Source organism: Apis laboriosa, unplaced genomic scaffold (genome assembly GCF_014066325.1).
Source record: "Apis laboriosa isolate Shangri-la unplaced genomic scaffold, ASM1406632v1 scaffold5_cov152, whole genome shotgun sequence".
In the NCBI taxonomy this organism is placed as follows: domain Eukaryota; kingdom Metazoa; phylum Arthropoda; class Insecta; order Hymenoptera; family Apidae; genus Apis; species Apis laboriosa.
The window spans coordinates 2,633,232-2,654,701 of NW_025223857.1; positions in this window are offsets into that span (position 1 = coordinate 2,633,232).

The window sequence follows — 21,470 nt, forward strand, 5'->3', positions numbered from 1 at the left end:
TCCGCTTCTCTCTCTCTCTCTCCCTCTCTCTCTCTCTCCCCTCATTCTCGCTCCGTCCTTTCACTCGAAAGCGTATCAAATGGAACGACGCCGCGCCACGCCGTTTTTTTTCTTTTCTTTTTTTCGCCCAACATCGTTTCCACTTTCTTGAACCTCTAAACCTCCTATAACGTAACCTTTATGGGCTCACGTTTATTCTCTCGAATCCCCCGAATTTTCTCCTCCTCTTTTCGAACACTTCTTAAAAAATTCTTACTCCAAGCAAATTTATTCCTGCTTGAAATTATCTTGTAATTTATCTTGTGCTTCTCTCTTCTTCAAATTCTTATATACGATTCCTCGAACGACGAATCATTCGAATTGTGCGAAGAGGAAAGAAAAGGAAATTGTTGAAAATTGAGAGATCAGGGCGAGGAAGTCGGGATGGTGAAAGACGAGATTGGCCAGGGTCCTTGAACGAGAACGACGATAGCCGACGTGTCTTTGCCCCGCGATGCTCGTTATCGCCGTTCTTAGTGAGGAACTCTCTCTCTCTCTTTCGCTCGCTCGCTCGCTCTCTCTCTCTCTTTCGCTTGCTCGCTCGCTCGCTCGCTCTCTCTCTCTCTCTCTCTCTCGCTCGCTCGCCTCCCGCCAGATCGCGCTCGATCCGTGGAATTTTTTTATTTTATTCTCGATTCACTCGCTCCATTGTCGAGGAAATTTCGAGGTTCCTCGCATCCCTGGGATCCCTCCGGAGGAAAGAGGAATAATTACTTGTCCCGGGCAGATGTTGAAAAATGGCAGCCACCGCCAGCCATTAGTTATTCCTATCCTGTCGACGTCGTCTCACCCCCTGTTTCGCCCGGAGAAATTATGGGCCTGGCCTCGTTTCCGTCCATGGGATTTCCTTCCCCCCTTCGCCATCTTTCTCTATTTCTCTCTCGTGGGGATAAATTTGTAAATTTTTAAAAATCGTTAAATCGGAAAAGTTCGTACGGAAGAAGTAGATGATGAGAGAGAATGGTTGGTTGATTTAATTCCAACGAACGTTGGATCGATGACAAGTGTGAAAGAAAATTTGTGCAATTGATGTAAGGATAGAGAGATTCGAGGTGGAAAATTTAAGGATTTTATTTCGAAGGAAGAGGAAGAAGTTTTTTTTTTTTCGGTTTGGAAGAAAGTGGCGAGAGCGAAAATTGATGCTAGGTATCGAGAGATAAGACTGCAAAGAGAGCGTATTCTAAGGTAAAACTTCTTCAAAGTTACTTTCCAATAGCAAACACACCGCGCTGAGAGTGATCGTTGAAGAGTAACTTTCACTCTCGCGCCACAATCCTCCTCTGTCTCGGGAGAAATACTCTCGAAAGCTTTAGAAGAAACATCGGTAATTGAACGATTCAATATCGAAAAATATTCTCAAAAAATTCTTCGAATGGTAAACTTGCGTATTATTCAAGTAATTCGAAAATCAATCAATATCGATGAAAATAAAGCTGGAGAATTTTGGAGATCGAAAGGTTTACCCTCAAAAACACTGGTAATTAACGATCGTTCCGATATCTCAAAAAATATTGTCAAAAGTATTTTCATTTAATAACGTAAAGTGTGCTCGAGTGAACTCACTGACGCAGTGCACCAGTAATTTTCCCTTTGAAAAATCAATCGATATCCCAAAATAAAATTGGAGAATTTTTAGATCGAAAGTTCTCAATCTCAGTTCACAAAAACATCGATAACGATCGAAAAATATTCTCGAAATATTATTTCGACGCGGTAAACGATCGTGATTCGCCATTTTAATTCTCCCCTCCCAAAAATCAATCAAAATACATCCCAAAATAAAGCCAAGGAAAATTTAAATTTCGAAACTCTGCCACTTTCGAAAGAAAAACACTCTCGAAAGAATCCGTCCTAAAATAAAAACTCGATAAATTTTCGATATAATTTGCGTCTAAATCGCGATTCAAAAAAAAAAAAAATAGTCCTCTCCGCATCAGGATAAAAAAAAAAAAAACTTTCTCAAAAGTACTCCAAACCAATCACTTTCCCCCTCTTTCGTTAAAGCTTTCGATCCCGCTCCACCTCGAGGAACGCTCTCTCGAGAGCGTTCTAACCATCGAAACAGATTCACCCTCCTCGCTCTTGAAATCTCGTTTCGTCCAGCTGGATCCGAGAGCTCGATCGCTGAAGAGAGCTTGAGTTGAACGACCGCGAGTTGCATCAGCTGCTACACGAAGCCGTTTCCCCGCCTTCGCGTTTATCATTACATCATCGCGTACGGACGTAACAATAATTCATTTTAGCCGCTCGATTCTTCTCCTTCTATTTCTTCTTTCTTTCTTTTTTCTTTTCCTTCTTCGAGCGAGAAGCGACGACGAAGGAGACGAGTCGCGATTGCTGCGAACCCGGGCCAATTTATCGGGATCTCCCCTTATGGGAATAACGAGAGGGAGAGAGAGAAAGAAAGACGACAACGACACGCGCGGAGAATTACCGCAACACGATTAGGAGGCAAAATTTACGGCCTCTCGTAAAACGGCGAATGAATGAATTACCGTGCCTCGTAAAAGTACACTCCTTACGCTTCTTACGCTACGTTTAGCTTTCATTCGTTGGATGAAAAACTTTGCCAAGCTTTTTCCCTTCTCACCTGTCCACGCTTATCGTTCAACGGTGGTTAAATAATTACTTACTCGTTATTGTTGCCCGTCGGTCGGATGAACCGATCGGTCGGTCGGTCGGTAAGATAATTCTTTGGAGGGACGACGGTAAACATCGATCGAGGGCAGAGGTCTCTCTCTCTCTCTCGGTGGAATCGGTCTCATCTTTTTTTTCGGGCGGGCGAAAAGAAGGGTGAAAGATGAAAGAGGGGCTACAATTTAATTAGTCTTATTATTTGTTTATTCTTATTTATTGTTATTTTTGATAACATCCCGATCGGATGGACATTCCGTCCATCCAAACAAGCGAGTTATCGTTGAAATTATATCATATTTTTATCTTAAAGCTTTGTTTTTTTTTTTGTGGCTTCGCATTCGCGTCTATTATTGTAATGTTATCTTGTTATTGTTGTTATTCTCTGCGCTCGACTCTCTTTTTATCCACCTTTCCATCGTTCTTATCGCGAAAAAAAATGGCTGCACGCTTTTCGATCATCGAAATCACGAATGGAAATCCCGAATTATATATATATATATATCTTTGTTTCATCGATAGAAACAAAGAACGACGAAGCCACCTATTTGAAAATTTTAGTTGAAAAATTTCTAATAATAATACCTCGAGTGACATTTATTCTTCCGTTACACTGCTTTATTCGTAATTTCGAACTGAATAATCGCTTCCAAAACGTGGTTCATTTTCTAAGAACTCGGGCAAAAACAAAGAGGCGGGAGGGGGGAGGCAATAAACGCAACGAACCTTGGACACCTTTTAACGGTTTCCAGACAAGGAATGTTTCCCTATCTCATCTCGGTTACGGTCGCGTTATCGACTCTCATCTCTTCTTTTTTTTCACCCGAAGAGAAACAGAGAGAGAGAGATACACATTTTTCCACGACTCGTGACACGGAAAGTCGCAGCAAGTTCCACTTTCCTCGTGGCTCAAATCGGATTCAATTCTTGCATCTTGCAATGATGGATGGAAGAGAGAAGATAGAATTTCGAGGAGCGATGGATGGAAGACAGGGAAGATATATTTCGATTCTTTGTTAAAAATTACGCAATTCGAGGTTTGGTGAGAAATAAAATATTGGCCGAGAAAGTAACGAAAGAAACCGGTTGCTTTCTCATTGCCAATTGTTGAGAAAGAAGATCGATTAAAAGAAGAGTGACCATGGAATAGAGTAGAAGAAGTGGTACGAAAAAACTAATGAAAAAGTGCATGAAAAAGTGCGCGGCAGTGGCAACCGCTAACGATCTAAGAAAAAAACTTTAAACGACTCTTATCTTTCCGTTCCCGAATTTCGTCTTTGTCGATTTTACGAAAGAAAAAGAAAGAAAAAATTGCCCGATTCGAATCGAAACACAAATAGAAAATTAAAATTTAAAAAGAAGAGATCTTGATGATGGATCTAATGATTGGAAACATTTAACAATCGAAAAATACTTCGATAATAATTATCGTATATAACAATTATATAGCGGCAAACAAACAAGATATTATACGAAAAAAGCGAATCGACTATAAATAACTAACTAATAAATTTAAATAAGTTCGATTAAATTTAAACTTAACTTTACTCGAAATTTTTAGCTTTATTATCAACTGGTTTCAATACCTGGTAAACAACTCTGCCCTGTAAACTTCGTGCAGATGATTAAAAGGAAAGGAAGAGGAAAGGACGAATTTATCCGTTCGACGACTAATAATAAAGTTTCGACGAAACCGTCCTTGTATCGAAAAGACGGGAGACAGAGAGAAAGAGAGAGAGAGAGAGATAGAGAGAGAGAGAGAGAAAGGGAGGAGTTTTACCGTTTCGAGGCGGCGTCGTCGTCGTCGATCCTTGCCGAGCGGAACGGTATTGAGGAAGGTTACGGCGAGAGGGCTCGGATGACGCAAACAACGAGCAAGGCATATAACCGCGGGCAGAAGCGGGCATAACGGAAGAAGGGAGATAGCACCCTGGCGTAGGACGAGCGGGGACGTGGGCGAGGGGAGGGGGGAGGGCGCGCGGGGAGACCCTCCCGGCAAGCAGGAAAGAGGGTGTCGGGACAGAAATAGACGGGCACGCTCGTGCTCGGGCCTCGTGAAGGCTCAACCTTCGAAAACGCGATAAATGTAAAACCCCGTGGACGCACGTGAACCGTCCACGAAGCTTTTCCAACCGACGTTACAATTTTAGCCACCGCCCTGCCACGAGCCCTCTTTTCGCTCCGTTTACTCACTTTTGGGATAACGTCCAAATTTTCGACGATAACCTTTGGCCTCTCCCTTCCCCTTAAAAAAAAAAAAAAAGTGCGTTGCTCGTGGACAATCTTGGTCTTTCGACTCGATATTTCTTTATAAATAAATAAATAATATCCTCGAAATCTTAGATTTCGCACTCTTTCCTGGCAATTGGCTAACCTCTCTCGTTGGATATAAATTGGTCACTCGGCGCGATGTAATAATAATCCGCTGTTACGGCCAACGCGCTCTTTATTACCGGCCGAGCGCAATAGTGAAAAAAACGATCTCTCCCATTTCGCTTCTTCTTTCTTCTTCGTTTCTTCTTCTTCCTTCGCGCGAACCGAGAGAAAAAGAAGAAGAAGAAGAAGAAGAAGGGATTTGCATTCCGAGAAAAGAAGCGGCGCCGCGCGCGTTGTAAAGCGGAAACGTAAGTCAGTTAAGTAGCGTAATGTATGACTGGTCTGACGTGGAAGGACCGGGTTCATCGACCACTTTCTCCGACCCCGATCCTCCTCCCCTCGCCTCCAATCGCCTCGATCGGTTTTTTCCGCGCGCCGTTTTTTTTCGCGACCGAAGCAATAACCACGCGCGTCTTAACCCCTTGAGTCATCATCCGCCCCTCCCCCTCCACCTTCTTCTTCACGTTTTCTGTTATATTCTTCAAATAGAGGACGTTAAGCATGAATTTTGCATCGTTCACAATTAATTCGTAATTCATTCGATCGACTTTATCGTAGAATCGATATTTATTCGAGTTTTTTCGAAAAAATTCTGCGATCGAATTTCGATAAAAATTCGACAGCGATTTAACACCTTGAGTCATTCACTCTTCGCGTTTTCAAATGGATGCCGACGAATTTTGTAATTTATTCGATCGATCGATTATATATCGTAGAATCGATATTTATTCGAGTTTTTTCGAAAAAATTTTACGATGAAAATTCGACAAAATTTAGAAATTTCTGAATGATGGACGCTCGATGATAGAATTATAGTTCGAAAATTCTACGATCGAGTTCTGCACGAAAATTCGAAAATTTTCTGAGGGGGAGGAGGACTCTCGTAACGAAGAGAAAGGGGGAGACGCGTTGTCACTTTCGATTACGCGCGTTGTTTCCGCGGTTGGGCCGCCCACGTAATCCGAATCGAAGCGACGGATTCATTCACGGCGAGCGGGGAGGGGAGGGGAGGGGAGGGGAGGGGAGAGAAAGAAAGAAGAAGAAGAAAGGAAAAAAGGGAAAACGGGTACGCGATAACCGTTTGGACGCCACGTGACCGCGATTTAGCGCCGAATTATCGCTGGACGATTCCGTTTATCGCGCGGCCAGCACGAGGCGGAGAAAGAAATACGGTCCAGGATACGCCAGCGACGTATTCTATCAACGACGTTGCGGACATCCTGGATGCGTGTTCGGAACCAGCCTCCAGCCAATGGTCGGATGGTCGTTAACCTTAGCTACGAGGCATGCGTTGGAAGCGCTGATAATCGGCCTCCACTTTCATCCGTTTCATCGTCGTGTATATATATATATAATTTTTCGTGGAAATATATATACACGTAGCACGCACATGGATTTTCCATTTTCTCTCGCAAGATACGACAACGATTTTTCCAAGAGGGAAAGGGGGATCGAGAAGTCGAGATGAATCAGAATTTCGATTCGATGTAAAGTGAAAAGAATATTTTTAACTACGACCTAGAAAAAAATTGGAATCGTAATAAATAAATAAATCTTGTTATATTCGGAATTCGTTCGATGGTGAAAAAGGAAAAGGATGAGGGAGGGGAGGAGGGGAATCGAGACGAGACGAAACGGTACTCGACACGATTTCCTTTTGCTCGATCGTTTTTAATCCATAGAAAAGAATTCAACGGGAGGAGTACCCACTTGACCCACGTTGGATCGAAAGGGAATCCTCCTGTGGGGGATCGATGGATTCCTCTTCGAGTCCTGACTGTTTGCTCGAAATAAATAGAGAGAGAGAGAGGCTGCGCTTGGAATGCATAACTGGCCTAACCAGGAGGTGGAATCACATTACCATTAACCTAGAATATAATACCGCTATTAAACCGATGATCGATGACTGACAGCGATAAAAAATATATATATATATTATTTTTATTTTTATAAATAAATTCTTTAATAAATGTTAATAAGATTGGAAATATTGAATAGTTAAAAATTAAGATATATTTGATCCCTCGAAAATCCCGATCCACTTAATCCTCTTCCTTTCCCCGGAAGGAAATGGTTGAAAGGGAGACAGCTATTTCAGAAATATCGAAATAATTAATCGTTCTATCATAAACGAAAGAAGAATTTTAATCAAAACCATACGCATATATATAATCCTCGAAAAAAGATCCGCCAAATATCCGAAAAATCTCCCTATATACATATATATATATATATATATGTACGTACATACACACAAGGATAACGCAGGACAAACACGAATGTTATTAGAACGGAGAATAGAGAGAGGAGATAGGAGATTCATCCCCGTCCCGATCGCCACGCGTGTCGGTAACGTCGCGTGAGGAGAGGAGCGACGGAAAGAAAGAAAGAAAGAAAGAAAGAGGCAGAGGAGGAGGGGGGAGGCGAGGCGATTTCTTGGACGGGAGGAGAAGCCGGCTCTGTGTAACACGGTGCCAGTAACGAAGGAGCTAACGGTGTTCTGCCCTCGATACCCGCCATTGTGAAACTACATATTATGACAGAGGATCCGTCGCGTGTACCGCTTCACCACGACACACTTACGCCACCTCGTCTCGTCTTACTTCTCCTCCTTATTCCGGTGAGTTCGTCCTCGCTCGCCTTCCTTCCTTCCTTCCTTCCAAACTCGTTCGACGAATCGCTTTCCACGTTTTACCACGTTCGCGTAATTCGGTTCCCCTTTCCAAGCTATACACGATTTTGAACATCTCGATGGAAGGAACGGAAGGATAATTGATTTCGGAGGATTTTAATTCGATGGATCGGATAGGCAAGATTCATCGAGATGGATTCATTTCACGTGAGAGAGTATTTGAAAAAAAGGATTGCAACATCGGTGACGAAAGAAGAGTTTCGCGAGCGGATGCGATGCAAATCCGCTTAAGAAACGCGATGACCACCTAGTTTCCCCTCTTGGATGATCGAGTTTCAACAATCTTCAACACCTTTGTATGTAAATGCGAAACGAGATTCGACGCAATTGTTTATCGATCGTTATCACAGGCCGACGTCTCGACACGATAACAATCGAATCTTTTAATCGCCATTTCCTAATCGATTTCTTAAAAGACTCGAAACCGTATTTTATTCCTATTATTCGAAATTACATTACGTATGATAGCTTCGAACAAACAAACTTCCCCTCGAAAGTGGAAACATTTCGCTTCGCCAAGCGAATTTCACGAAACTCGCCTTTTTCTTTTTACGAACGAATCGATGAACTCGAACACATCGACGCGTCTCGAATATACGCAAACTTTTTCTCCTCGTTTGCGGTAACGAAAAAAGCGGTCTTTGTGCAGGAGAAAAAGAAGAGAGCCACGAATGAAAAATATGGATCCTTGGGCTGCGAGGAGGAAATATCGTGTACGATATTTGAAAGTAACGTAAAAAAACTTGGAGAGTCGCAGCGTGGAGAAAGAGAGAGGGGAGCGTTGCGCGGTCGCGATGCCCGTTTATTTCGAGCGTTCGAGGGAGATGCCTCCTCCGAAATGCGAAGCAAGGTTAAAAAGCTTGTGCGGCTTGTGGGATCGAGAGAACGAGACCGCAACAGTAAAGGAGAGAAGATTGACGACTATTAAATCATTTTTCTTTTTCTTTCCTTCTTTCTTTCTTTCTTTCTTTCTTTCTTTTTCTTTCTTTTCTTTTCTTTTCTTGAAAGACAGGGACGACAATCGAATCGAAAGAAGAGGCATCGAATGTGGTACGAGGTACCGTAACGTATTGCGTATAAGAGGGCGACGCAACGAATCGTTCGAGAAAATTTTTCTTTTTTTTTTTCTTCGTTTCGCGATGGTTTCGCAATCGCGACGATAAAGAGACGATAAAAAAAAAAGGAGAAATCGATCATCCGACTATATATTTCAATAAACCGTGTTTAACAACCGATACGCCTCCCATTTATTCGTACGTTGATCGAAAACGAGACTTATTATATTTAATTGAGCAAACTTCAAATTCCAATCATCAAAAGTAAATATCGATTAGATTATTTTTTCGCATTATCAAGATTGCCGATTTTTTGAAAGAGGAAATAAATTAGATTCGTGTGATGACCAGGGTCGAGTTTCTTTTCAATTTTGCAAAATACTCTTGCTTCTTGCAGAAAAGGAAAGGAAAGGAAGGAAGCAGCCGAAAATCGTCACAATGCGCGTGCACGTACCTCCTCCTCCTCCTCCTCCTCCTCGTCGTCTGAAAAAACGTAACGGGAGATCGCAAGGTACGCGTGTACACCCGCAACGTTGTTTCGCGAAGAGAAGAAGCGTGCAATGAATGGCGACGACACAAAAGAGCCGATCGAGGGAGATCGATCGAAGGAGCGAAGCACCGTTCGATCTCCTCCCTTCATCCGGCCGAGATTCCCGTTCTTTTTTCTTTTTTAAAGCCACCTTCACCCTCGTGACCTCGATTTTCCTAAACAGAAGAGGAGCATCCTCTTCCGCGTGTCCTTTGTTCCTCCCCCCCTCCCCACTTTTTATTAAACCCGTATGGAACATACGGTGAGTCCAAATAAAACCGTTTCCTTCCTTCCTTCCTTTCCTTATATCGAAATCTCAAAGTGGATGGATCTCAAACTCTGATTAATTTATCCTCGATCGAAAATAAATATATTTCGATAATTTCGAAAAATTATTTATTTTTTGGATAAGTAGAGTCATATCGAAAGAATTCGATGAAAAATGGCCGGTTAAAACGAGAGAGAGAGAGAGAGAGAGAGAGAGAGAGAGAGAGAGAGAGGAGGTCGCTTTTGTGTCGCTTCGAAACCGGCCAAAAATAAAAGGAGGGGGAGGGTCGTAAATTTGGTTAGGCCGGTAGTAAACGTTCATCTCTCAGCGAATTGTCCACATTGTTACATTGGCGCGCGATATGTTGCGGATATTTCGAGGAGCAAGAGGAGTTGTTTAAAGGCTGGCCCGCGACCAGAACAACGTAAATAACAGCCCGATATCCCGCGTTACGTAATTGCGCGCCGACCTCGAACTCGGTCGAGTGTACGCTCCACGTGCTCCACGTTGCCCCAGTTTCCCCGAAATCTCGCCTCCCGTTTACCCTTTTCCCGCCCGATTCTCGCTCCTATTAATACCACGCCGACCTAGGATACCACTCCTCTCCTCTCGTGACACGGATCCCTTCCTCCTCCTCCCCCCTCCTCCTCTCCCCAGTCGACGAATTCGCACAACGATCGACACACGAGGTAAAAAAAAAAAAAAAAAAAAAGGAAAAAAAAAATATGGGGGACAAGCGAAGATCGATCGACGAATTACTTGCGAATAATTCGTTCGTTGTGAAATTATCGTCGTTGCTCGGCTTAGTCATAGTCGCCATTATCAATATTCTCGCAAACGTGACGAACGACAAGGATCCCGACACGTTCGTGTTGTGTGTAATCACCCTGAATAATGCTCACTGTAGTGTCTCTGTAGAGACATAGTATTTCCATCCTTATCCCCGCAATAATATATAATACGGGTGATCACGCGATCAGCCTCGTTTGGTCATCGTTTTTTTTTGAATCATCGTCGCAAGGTTTCCCTGTTTGTCAGCCGGAGGCGTTAACACCGGTGGCTGATTCATCCGAGAGGTCGATCGAGAGGTTAGAGATTCGAGACGTGGCTGACGAAGGCCAAGGCCCTCGAGGTCCCCGAAGGCTCTAAGAAAAATCGAAGTACGTATTATTTTCCCCTGTTGGGGAATATAAATCAAGCTTTGAATTAAAGCGGAGAATATCTTTTTCCGTAGGGTTATTATTCTTAATATTTCAGACGCGTTACAAACTATAGACAGAGTGAGAACGAAGGTTCTCGAGATCGTAAGATTGTAAGGAGGAGGTCTCTCGATGAGTCACACGGCAGACACCCTATCCTTAGGGTTAACCGGTTCTCGTGGACGATCGGGACCGAGCGGGACGTTCCCGAAATTTTTGCCTTAAAAAAGAAAAGAAAAAGAGAAGAAATCACGAGCAAAACTCCAACAACAACAGTTATCGATCGAACAAAGTTGAAAATACTCGAAATCCTATCCTACTACGTACTAACGGTTGGCTACGGCTACCTGATTCCCCCTCCCTTTTCGCCGTTTTCTTTTCTAGACGAAAAGAAAGGAGTTCGGGTTTCATCGAGTGGGCGCGCTCGAAAGAAAGAGAGAAAAAAAAATTGAATCGTGCGGCGAGTTTGCATTCGTTCAGAGCTAGCCAGCGAGAGAAGATAGCGCTACTGCTTTCTCCGAGGTGTTTCGCCTAGGATTTCCTGCCTCGCCGGCACGTGATCTTGGCGTTATATACGCCTCTGCGGTTACGAGCCGTGTTACGTGGAACGTAACTCGACTTTGCGCGACAAACAGGACCGCTCTCTCTCTCTCTCTCTCTTTCTTCCTTTCCAAGTGAACGAACGAATGAACGAACCACGCCAAAAACGAAGTTATTTACGAAGTTGAAAACGAAATGGGTAGAGCGACGACCTTGCTAATCGAGAGACGATACACGCTTCTTATTATACCGCAATTATATTGTAATCGGCGAGAAGTTGATAATTCTTATCTTTTTCGTTGCGCAAAATTATAAATTGTAGCTTATACGAATTTATTATAATTTTTTTCTTATTTATATAAGTATATATAAATCGTGAACAACGACAGTTATAAATATACTAATAGCGATTTAAATTGAGCGCATAAATTGATCATAATAAAAGCAAAAAATTATATACATTCGGAAATATACGAATGTATTGCAAAGGTGACCAAGTAAACAACGTAAAAGGAGAAATGACCCAAACGACAATAAAACTTCCTATCCGTTGGAAGAACGGCTATAAAACGATCCAAATGAACGTTTCAAAAACTTTCGTTCAAAGCACAATTTCCAACGATCCTATCGATCCTATCGAGAAGAGAGAAACATTCGCGATTTCGTTCGTTCGAAAATTGCATAATAACCGACGGTGAGCGCGAAAGGAGGGAAAGAGAGAGAAAGAGAGAGGTGGAAGTGGAAGTAAAATGTAACTTTCACCGTGCGTAGCTTCCGCGGCTTCTCTCCATCCATCCATCCACGCAAACACTTTCTTCCACCTTTTTTCTTCCACCATCGATTTTTCCGCGGGGGGGTTAAAATCCTGCCTGGTATAAAATTAGCCCTTTCCCCTCCCCAGTGGGCGAAAGAAAAACACTGTTAAAGCGGCCCTCCGTGTATTAATAGCCGCCTCTGCGTTCGATGGTGTTAATTAATCGGCGATCGCCGACTATTTATAATGAGAGAGGGGGAAAGGGAAAGGAGGGAGGAGACGCGGATCCCCGTGCATCGCGCAGCCACCTGCGGAATTAATGAGCGATTGTCGGAATGGTAAACAGGCGATGAGCAACCGTCTGTTGACCCAATACATATCCGAGGCATCGACAACCTGCTATCGCAAGCGATACATCGACGACCGGCCAGAGCAAACTACCAAACTTATTTGCTTCGATCGTGTATTCGGCAACCATTTTACCAGTTTCGTGTGCTCGTATTTTTTTTCATTCTTTTCGATTCTATTTAATATTATTAATTAATATTAGAGGTTTAACCGTGAACATAAAGTTATAAACTCGAAGAAGAAAAATTTTACGAATGATTCGGTCTTATTGATTTTGAGTAAAATTTAACCAAAACTTGATTATTAGTTTCTACGTGTTTGAGACATCGATTGAACGATTAATTTCTACAAATTTAAGTATTAATATTAGAGATTAATATTAGAGGTTTAACCGTGAATATAAAGTTATAAACTCGAAGAAGAAAAATTTTACGAATGATTCGGTCTTATTGATTTTGAGTAAAATTTAACCAAAACTTGATTATTAGTTTCTACGTGTTTGAGACATCGATTGAACGATTGATTTCTATAAATTTGAGTATTATAAATTCGATTTATGGAAATTTTTACAACTCGAGATTTCGAATAGTAGTATTTGGACAAAGTATATATATATATATATATATATATATTTTTTGAATAAAATTTAACTAACAAAGACTTGATTATTAGTTTCTACGTGTTTGAGATATCGATTGAAAGATTGATTTCTATAAACTTGATCGAGATATTTGAGTATTATAAATTCGATTTATGGAAATTTTTACAACTCGAGATCTCGAATATGGACAAATGTATGTATGTATATATATATAATAGGAAAGATGCAGTGGAGAGATGAGGGTTCGGTTCGAGGAAGGTTAAGTTTAGGCAAGTTTGGAGAACGTCTCCGTGTCGGAATCACGAGCGGTTACGGAAGGTGCCGCTCGAAATGCATTTTAATGAAAGCGAGGAGGAAGGCGAGGAGCGAGGGGGGGCAAGGATATAGCGGGCGCAGCAGAAAATAACCGCATACGTAGAAAGATACTCGTGGGTCAATCACCACGAAGCCAGCCCACGAGTATGTAACTCGAACAGAGGTGCATAACTGGAAAGCGTTAACGATTTTTCCCTTTTAATCCCGAGCGCGACGCGACTTCAAAGCCTTGTTTACCTTCTCCCTCCGAGTGCTAGAGGCGCGCGCATCGATTCGTGAAAGTGGTTGATACGAAATTCGAAGATTCCAACGGGAATTTATTGCAATTTATTGGTAACGGAACGACGCGTGGGGCGATATGCAACGTCCACTTCAAAGCGTGTTTACCTTTTCTCTCGATCGAGAAACGCTTATCTCCTACTGTGCCGCGCATAGCACCTCGATTCGCGAAAATTCTTAGAAAAATTATTATAGAGAAGTGCGTAATAATTACTGATCGAACGTTTCGACGTTTTTTGAGAAATCGAAAATTGCAACTCTCGACGACGCAAATTGCGCGCAAATTTTCAAAAATTTTAATTACACTCTTGCACTCTCGAATAGTTTCCTGAATCGATATACTTAGATACTCGAACCGTCACAATGTAATCACGGTATTTCTAGAAACCTTATCTTCCAACGTTACGATCATCATACCTGGGATGGATAAGAGCGTGGAAAGGCGTATCCCGAGTAGGAAGGAATTCTACGCAGTGTAAGTAACGTTACGTATTATTATGTAGAGGATAAACATTTTTTTTTTTTTTTTTTTTTTTGAGTATCACGAGAAAAATCCAGAGGATTTCACGGATTTATAGTGTCTAAAGGTCCGACATAGGACGCTCGAGTAATTGCACCGTCGATCGAAATCGACGATTTCGCGTAACGAGCGCGGAAGCGAGGCGAGGTAATATCGAGTCAGTATTTTTCTCTTCGTTTTGCATTCGAGAGAGAAGATTCTTCTATTTTCCTTTTATTTTTTTTATCGCGAGGGAACCATAAAAAAATATATAATATATATATATATAATATATATATTAATATATATTAATAATATATATAATAAAAAAATATATAATAAATATATATAAAGAGAGAGACAGAGAGAGAGAGAGATGTCGGATTAAGAAAAATTGGAAAACGTGATTCGTTGAAATTTTGATTTTTCACACGTTTGGGAACGTGTCTAAGAATAGTATTGGAAAAAAGAAGAAAAAAAAAAAATAAGATTAAGAATCGTTAAACGGCTTTCCCTTTCTTCTGCCCGTGGTCGAGTATTATCGAAAAAATGGGAGAGTTGTCACTGACCCGTGCTCACCCGTGCCGAATGAAATAACTCCCCTTCCCTTCCCCTCCGTCGCCGATAATTTGGTATCCAGGCCCGATAAACGCTTATCGCCCCGCTCGTTCCAATGTTACAACAATTTAGCAATTACAAATCGAGAGAGAGAGAGAGAGAGAGAGAGAGGAGATATAGCATCCCCCCGGAGCTCCGCTAATCTCCGCTTGAAAATATTTATAGTGGCACGAGAGTGGCGGAGAGGCGTTCCGGTGCAGCTATCGACGCTGTTCAATAATAATAACGCCGCGGCCTTCTCTAAAAATTAACCATCGATCCTTGCCTCCATCCTTATCCCCATACCTCTCTCTCTCTCTCTTTCTTTTCATCCATTCTTTCTCTCTTTCGAAAGAAAAAAAAGTGAATAAAACGATGATAATTCGAAGCGAGGGAAAAGATGACGCGGAGAAGTTGAATCGTGAAAGAGAAATGGAGGACGAGAGCGAAGAAAATTACGCGTGGGGAACGTTACGTAAGGAAAGTTCATAAGGAATGGTTACGTACGTGCGAGAGAAGGAACGAGGCACCGTTGACCTTAGTCACTAAAATCAAGGGCCGTAGCGGGCACTGGCTGTCCGTCCCTCTCTTTCTTCAGCCGTAATAGGCCTCATCCTTCCCCCCTCCCGTCCTCCAGCCCCGATCGCCACTGCTCCATCGCGCGAGCTGCTCCTTTCCTTCGCTCTCTTTCCCTCCTTCCTTCCTTCCTTTCTTCCTTCCTTCCTTCCTTCTTTCTTTCTTTCTTTCTTCCTTTCTTGCTTTCTTTCTCTGTTCCACAGCGCAACGCGGCTGTTCAAATGGGTCGACCGTGCGCACACACGCACACGTAACGGCTTCGCCTTTTTATCGTACATTTCACCTTTCTACTTTGCAATCAAGCACTTTCATATTGCTTTCACTTGGTCGATGAAAGTATCGTCCGCGAGCCAAGTAGGCGAGCCGTTCGTTTATACAAGGTGACCGAGAAGAAACTTTATATTTTATATTTCTTTTTTTTTTTTTTTTTTTTTTTTTTTTTTCTATTAAAGTAAAACTTTAAATTTTCTCCTCCGATTTTAAATGCGTTTTGCGTCCTTGCTTCCATTCGATTCATAAGTTTCGTAGATAAGATAAGATAATCGATTTTTTTTTTCTTTTCTTTATTTTATCCTCTCTTTTATTTTATATTTTCAACGATGATTTTCAACGGTTTTAATATCGAGAATTAATTAATACGCGGTGAAAAAAAAACGATAAATTTTTCTAATTTATATGTATATATGAAAAATCGTGATAATAAATGAGTCACTCGTAATTATAGAACGTAAGTAATTAACGCTATATTATTACGCGATTATATTTATGTCAGTTCGATTAGAAATAAAGAAAAAAAAAAAAAAGAAAAAAACGTTATATGCAAAACTTTCTTTTTTTCTCGAGGCTACGAAAGTTCATCGAAATTCATATATATATATATATATGTGTGTGTGTGTGTGTGTGCGCGCGCGTGTGTGTGCGTGTGTAGGAATAGGTGTGAAATATCACGACGAATAAATGATTTCGTACATGTTCGAACATCCATCCGATACGAATGGAAGCCGGCGTGTAACTGCGTACAGGCGAAACGTTACGTATATATTTTTCGTCCTCGAAATTCGGAGGTCGATAAACTTGTTTACGTAGCATATGCCCCACCACCGCATGCCCCAACCTTCGATATCTCGCGTAATAGATCGTATTCGAACGCGAGACTCGTTACTAATAAACAGCAGATAAGAGGAAGGTAAATTAAGGGAGCTCGGTGCATCGCTCCGGCACGTTCCGTTTATCGATCCGATGCATCGCCAATTAGATTACTAATCCTGCGCGACCACACGTTTCTCGACGATCCGCGATATGTATTAACCGCAAAAGTTTATTAATAAACGAGAGGTTTAATTGAAAAGCTTATAAGCATGCTCCGATAATAATTATTAACCTTCGTAAATGTAATACTCTACGAAAGAAAATATAAAAGTAAAAAGAGGAGTGGCAATAAATTTCTTTATACGGTTCCTCCATTTCTTTACAGAATTTTTTTTTTCTATAGAAAATAAAGAAAAAAAGAAAAAGGAAAGAAAAAAAGGGAGGAGAGAAATATTCAGATAAATCGTAATCGTTTCCCTTTTTTTTTTTTTTTTGCAGATGTCATTCCATTTAATTTGCGTTCGATTCACGGATTAAAACGACAATATCCGGATATTATAGACGGAACGATTCGATTACACGGGGACGTGGGCCAACGTTTAATTCGATAACAACGGCGCCGCGCAAAGCCAATTAATTAACACTACGTCGCTAATAAACGACACCCGTGAAATTCGCTCGGGAATCGAATTAGATATCCCGCTGGATTGATTCTACGCAGAGTTCAACTTTCGCGTGGATTGCTCGCGTTGCAGAAAGGAGGACGATTTTTGCGACGAATCAAAACTGCGAGGAACGCAATCTTTTGGTTAACGAAAACGTTATATCCACGCGATGGGGATATCCGATGGTTGGAAATTCTCCGCGATGCAAATATCACGTTATCCACGAATATCGCGTACGGTATCGCGTCATCGCGAATAATGTAACACGGCCAAATACTGTTTCGTTATTATTAATAATCCGCCATGGCTGATTCACGTAGTGACGCAAATGTCGCTAATCACCCGTTGTATACAACCAATCGTTCGCCTCTCTTAGTTACGGCCTGCTCGCAAAGAAAACCATTTACTCGCCGTATTATTTTTCCACCGCAGAAAACGGGGAATAATTGGAAGATTATCTACATGAGCGACTTTCCCCCCTTTCGTATCCAGGTGACTAAGCGTCCGACGATTCTTTCCTGCCTTCTTTTTATTATCTTTCCAGCCTCGTTATATCTCTCTAAAAAAAGTGTTGAAATATCTTTCTCCGCGTCGAAATAAAATGGAATTTCTAGTTAGACACCGTTTTCTTCGCGCACGAATAAAAATAAATGATCGAAAATTTCTCGGTACGAAACGTCGAATTCGAATCTTTTTCGGATTCGGAAAAAGAAGGAAAGATTATCCTTCGTATTTTTTCCTTTGCCTTTCGCGTTAATCTACATCGGGCGATTTCATCGCGTTTCGAGTGCGAAGTGAAGTCCGCGCATGCGCGTCCATCCGGCGTCGCTGTTTTGGAGAAGGGTGGGGGGCTGCGCACGCGGGTAATTGAAATGCAGGCGCACACGCTATCTAAAACATTCGCACGCGCAATCCGGATTACACCTGCATCGTCACTATTACTTGAACAGTTACACTTTCTCCTCCCCGACGTGTGTCCGCTCCGCGAGGAAAGAGAGAGAGAGAGAGAGAGAGAAAGCATTCGTAGTAGAACGGGAAAATTATCGTTGAAACGAGCTCCTCTTACCGGCGTGTTGATCATTCCAAATGTCCAACTTTCTCCCCCTCCCTCTCTCCCTCCGTGTAACGATGTTGCATTTGCGATCGAGCATCGGCGTCGCAATGAAAATAATTCTTAGATAATACTAAGGCAGTAAGTTTCGCTCAACTTCGTGTTTCCATAACCGATCGCGAATATATTACGAAACAAGCCGTGCGCAGAAATCGATCGATTCGAATTATCATTTTATTAATCATTCCACAACTGAACCGGAGCGGAATATTGGAAGTCGACCGATTTCCCACGTTCGGCTTCCAACACGTAGAAACTCGATTTTTCGACTCTTGTACGTACTATATTTCGATTTTCCATATTTTATTTCATCGAATAAAAAGTTCGAATCTCGAGTCGATTTCGAGATAATATTTCAGCCGGATATCATATCTGGAAAGATAAAATGGCGAAATAGTCGATGATGACGCGCGCGAGCCTGATGCATAATGCATCGGCCGCTTTCTTGCGATCGTTGCAAACTCGTAAAGCGAAGATAACCGGCGTGTTACATGTAATTATGAATCACTCTGTTTGTTTCGCGCGAGTTTCATAAATTATACTTAATATTACGTCCACCACTTCCAATAAAACTTTCATTTTTCATCATTTCGAACGAACGATCTCCCCCTCCATTCTTCTCGATCGAGGATATAGCGACGAAACGTTTCGAAAATTTTCCGGCGAGAAGAGGATCTCGTCACGCGGTGCGAATGGTTTGGACGAACAATAACGCGAGCGCTTTGGAAGACATCTGACCGTGGCGAGAAACCGGTCGCGCGCCACGATTTCGAAACGTGGAAGAAAGCTCGGTTCAATCGAGATATCGAGGTCCCTTCGCGGCCTTGCGCCTTTTCAAGAGGCGATAAACGAGGTGACTGGCCGAGCCGCCTTCGGCTGACTTTCTTTTTTTAAAAACCTGGAGAATTGAATCGAGGGGGATCGGCAGCCTCCTAACGATTTCGCGAAAAACAATGCGGAAATTTTCTCCTTTTCGCCTCTCGAACGCGGAGGATTTCAGGTATTGTTTCAGCCCGGGCGATTGTCCTCTTTGGATGAAGGAGGAGGGAGAGTAGAGAAAGGATTAATTATAACGGGCTTCTTTCCACGCGTAAAGTTGCCTCGATGCAAAATAAATCGTCGCGGATTACGCCGCCGATGAAAGTTGAGAGAAAACGCGACTCGATATCCACCTAAGGAGACTGGTACACAAGGAGGATAGGACTATCTCGCGTTTTCTTAATTAATCGGCTTTCGTGCCATTGGCGTAGAATCGTTATTTTTTTCCCTCCCCCAAGTTCTATCAACGATCCCTCCCCCCCCCCTATCGAGCGGTTAAACAGCAGTTCGAATCGAGTCACTCCTCGGCTTATGTATTTTTAGATACGCTTCAACCCTGAATTTCAACCCTGAATTTTCAACCCTTCGCGGTTACCATCGACGTCCCCGTACACGCTCGATGGTATATTTAGATTGCAACCCTCCGACGTTACCTATTTCCGGAATTTCGCATTGGGCTTAACGGAAGATTACCCGGAATAATGCAAAAGAAGCGTAAATAGTGTAAACGCGGTGCTGAAAATAACCGGGATTTACGCCCACTCGAACAATTTAGAAATTCCGATGATAATCGGGAACAAAGAAATTCTACGACTCGTGTAAACATTGTGTAATTCGCGAGAAGAGTGCCATTGTCTTGTTTATGTTTTAATTTACGATTTTAACGAGGGCTGCGTTACCGTTATCCGCCTCGTAAGTAAGACGGTATAAAGAGCCGATCACGTTCCCAAAGACGAACGAGACCTCGTTTAGAAATAGTTATTGCGCAGAAAAGAGAAAGAACAGAAGTGGTTTCGGCACCCGTAAATTTGTTACGCAGTACACAATAGAAATAAATATCGTATTCACGGGAAGCGCGCGATACGAGGTGACCGATGGTCAACGCCGTTTACTACTTTGGATATTGTCGAACCCTGCCCCCCCTCCTCCCGACGACTCTGTTTTCATCGCCGTCCGGCGAGATGCGCGGTTGAATCCTCGACGATCCATTTACTTATTCTCGCGACTGGCATCGACCCAATCGATCGATGCCGGCAACAGCCGGCAGTTTTTATTTTTATCGGCACCGCCGATTCAACGGAAAAGAAAAAAAAAAACCCGCGAAACTGCAACAACAGCCATATATCGAGGCAATGCACGTCCCGTTCTCGTCCTTGAAATTCCAAATTCGTCCGCCATAAGCACGATCATTATGCATATAAGCGATCTATGCAAATAGAAGTGTCGAATCGCTGCAGAAAGGCGACGCGATTAATGTATATGATGATTTATAGCGTGCATATACCGTTTTCGATAACGAAGCATCACGTTCAACGTGTCTATATTGGAAATTATTATATTCGAAGCGAGGTTATACACGATGAATTAACGCTTCTTTGAATCGTTGATCGACAAGAAAGAATCGAGGAGAAAAGGCGCGCTTTATTTTCTCTACAGATATTATATCGTTTCGCTTAAATTCCAGAGAAACGAGGTTTAGAATCGTGATTACGTTGCAACGCAAATTTCCGTATCGATCCTGCGTCAGAAGGCACGAAGATTCGTTCAACCGGCGAGGCCGGGTGAGAACAAGCTTACATAAAAAGTGAAGGTGACCGGCGGTGATTCATGGGGGCTGATGCCCTCGTTGTCTGGCATTCGGTTTATAGAGGACGGAGGTGGAGCAAGAGGTGGAGGGTCCTTGCAACAGACTCGTCTAAGTGGCGCTCGCTCCACTCGGCCCGGTCTATAACTCTTTGTTTTTCGTTAGCCGAAACTACGCTTTGTTTATCTCCTATCTCGTAATTCTATCGAAATAAACATTTTCTTCCCTAACGTCGTAAAAACCAAAGACTATTTTAAACGAAGCAGAAAGAATCGATTATCTCGTTCGTTGAGAGGAAGGAAAAAAACGGAAAAATATTTATTCTATAATTGTAAAACTGTTTTAGGGTTATTTCAAACGATACAAAAATTACAAAATAAATAGAGGAATTGGGGGAAAAAAAAAAGAAAAAGAAGAACGTATTACGAGATTTCAAACGACGCATCGCGGGCGAAGCGCACAACGTCGTCGCGCGACGCAATCTAATCGCGAGTACGGCAAAGCGTTGCGTGGTGTTGGGGCCGACGCGGCCGAAAGATCTGACGCGATGCACCTACTACTAAAGTATCGAGTGGGGATGACACGACGTGGAGGGGATTAGTCGCGGCACTCTGACGCAGAACGCAGAACGCTGGCACTGTGTGCGGACTGGTCGAGTGGTAGGGAGTGCACATAAACCGA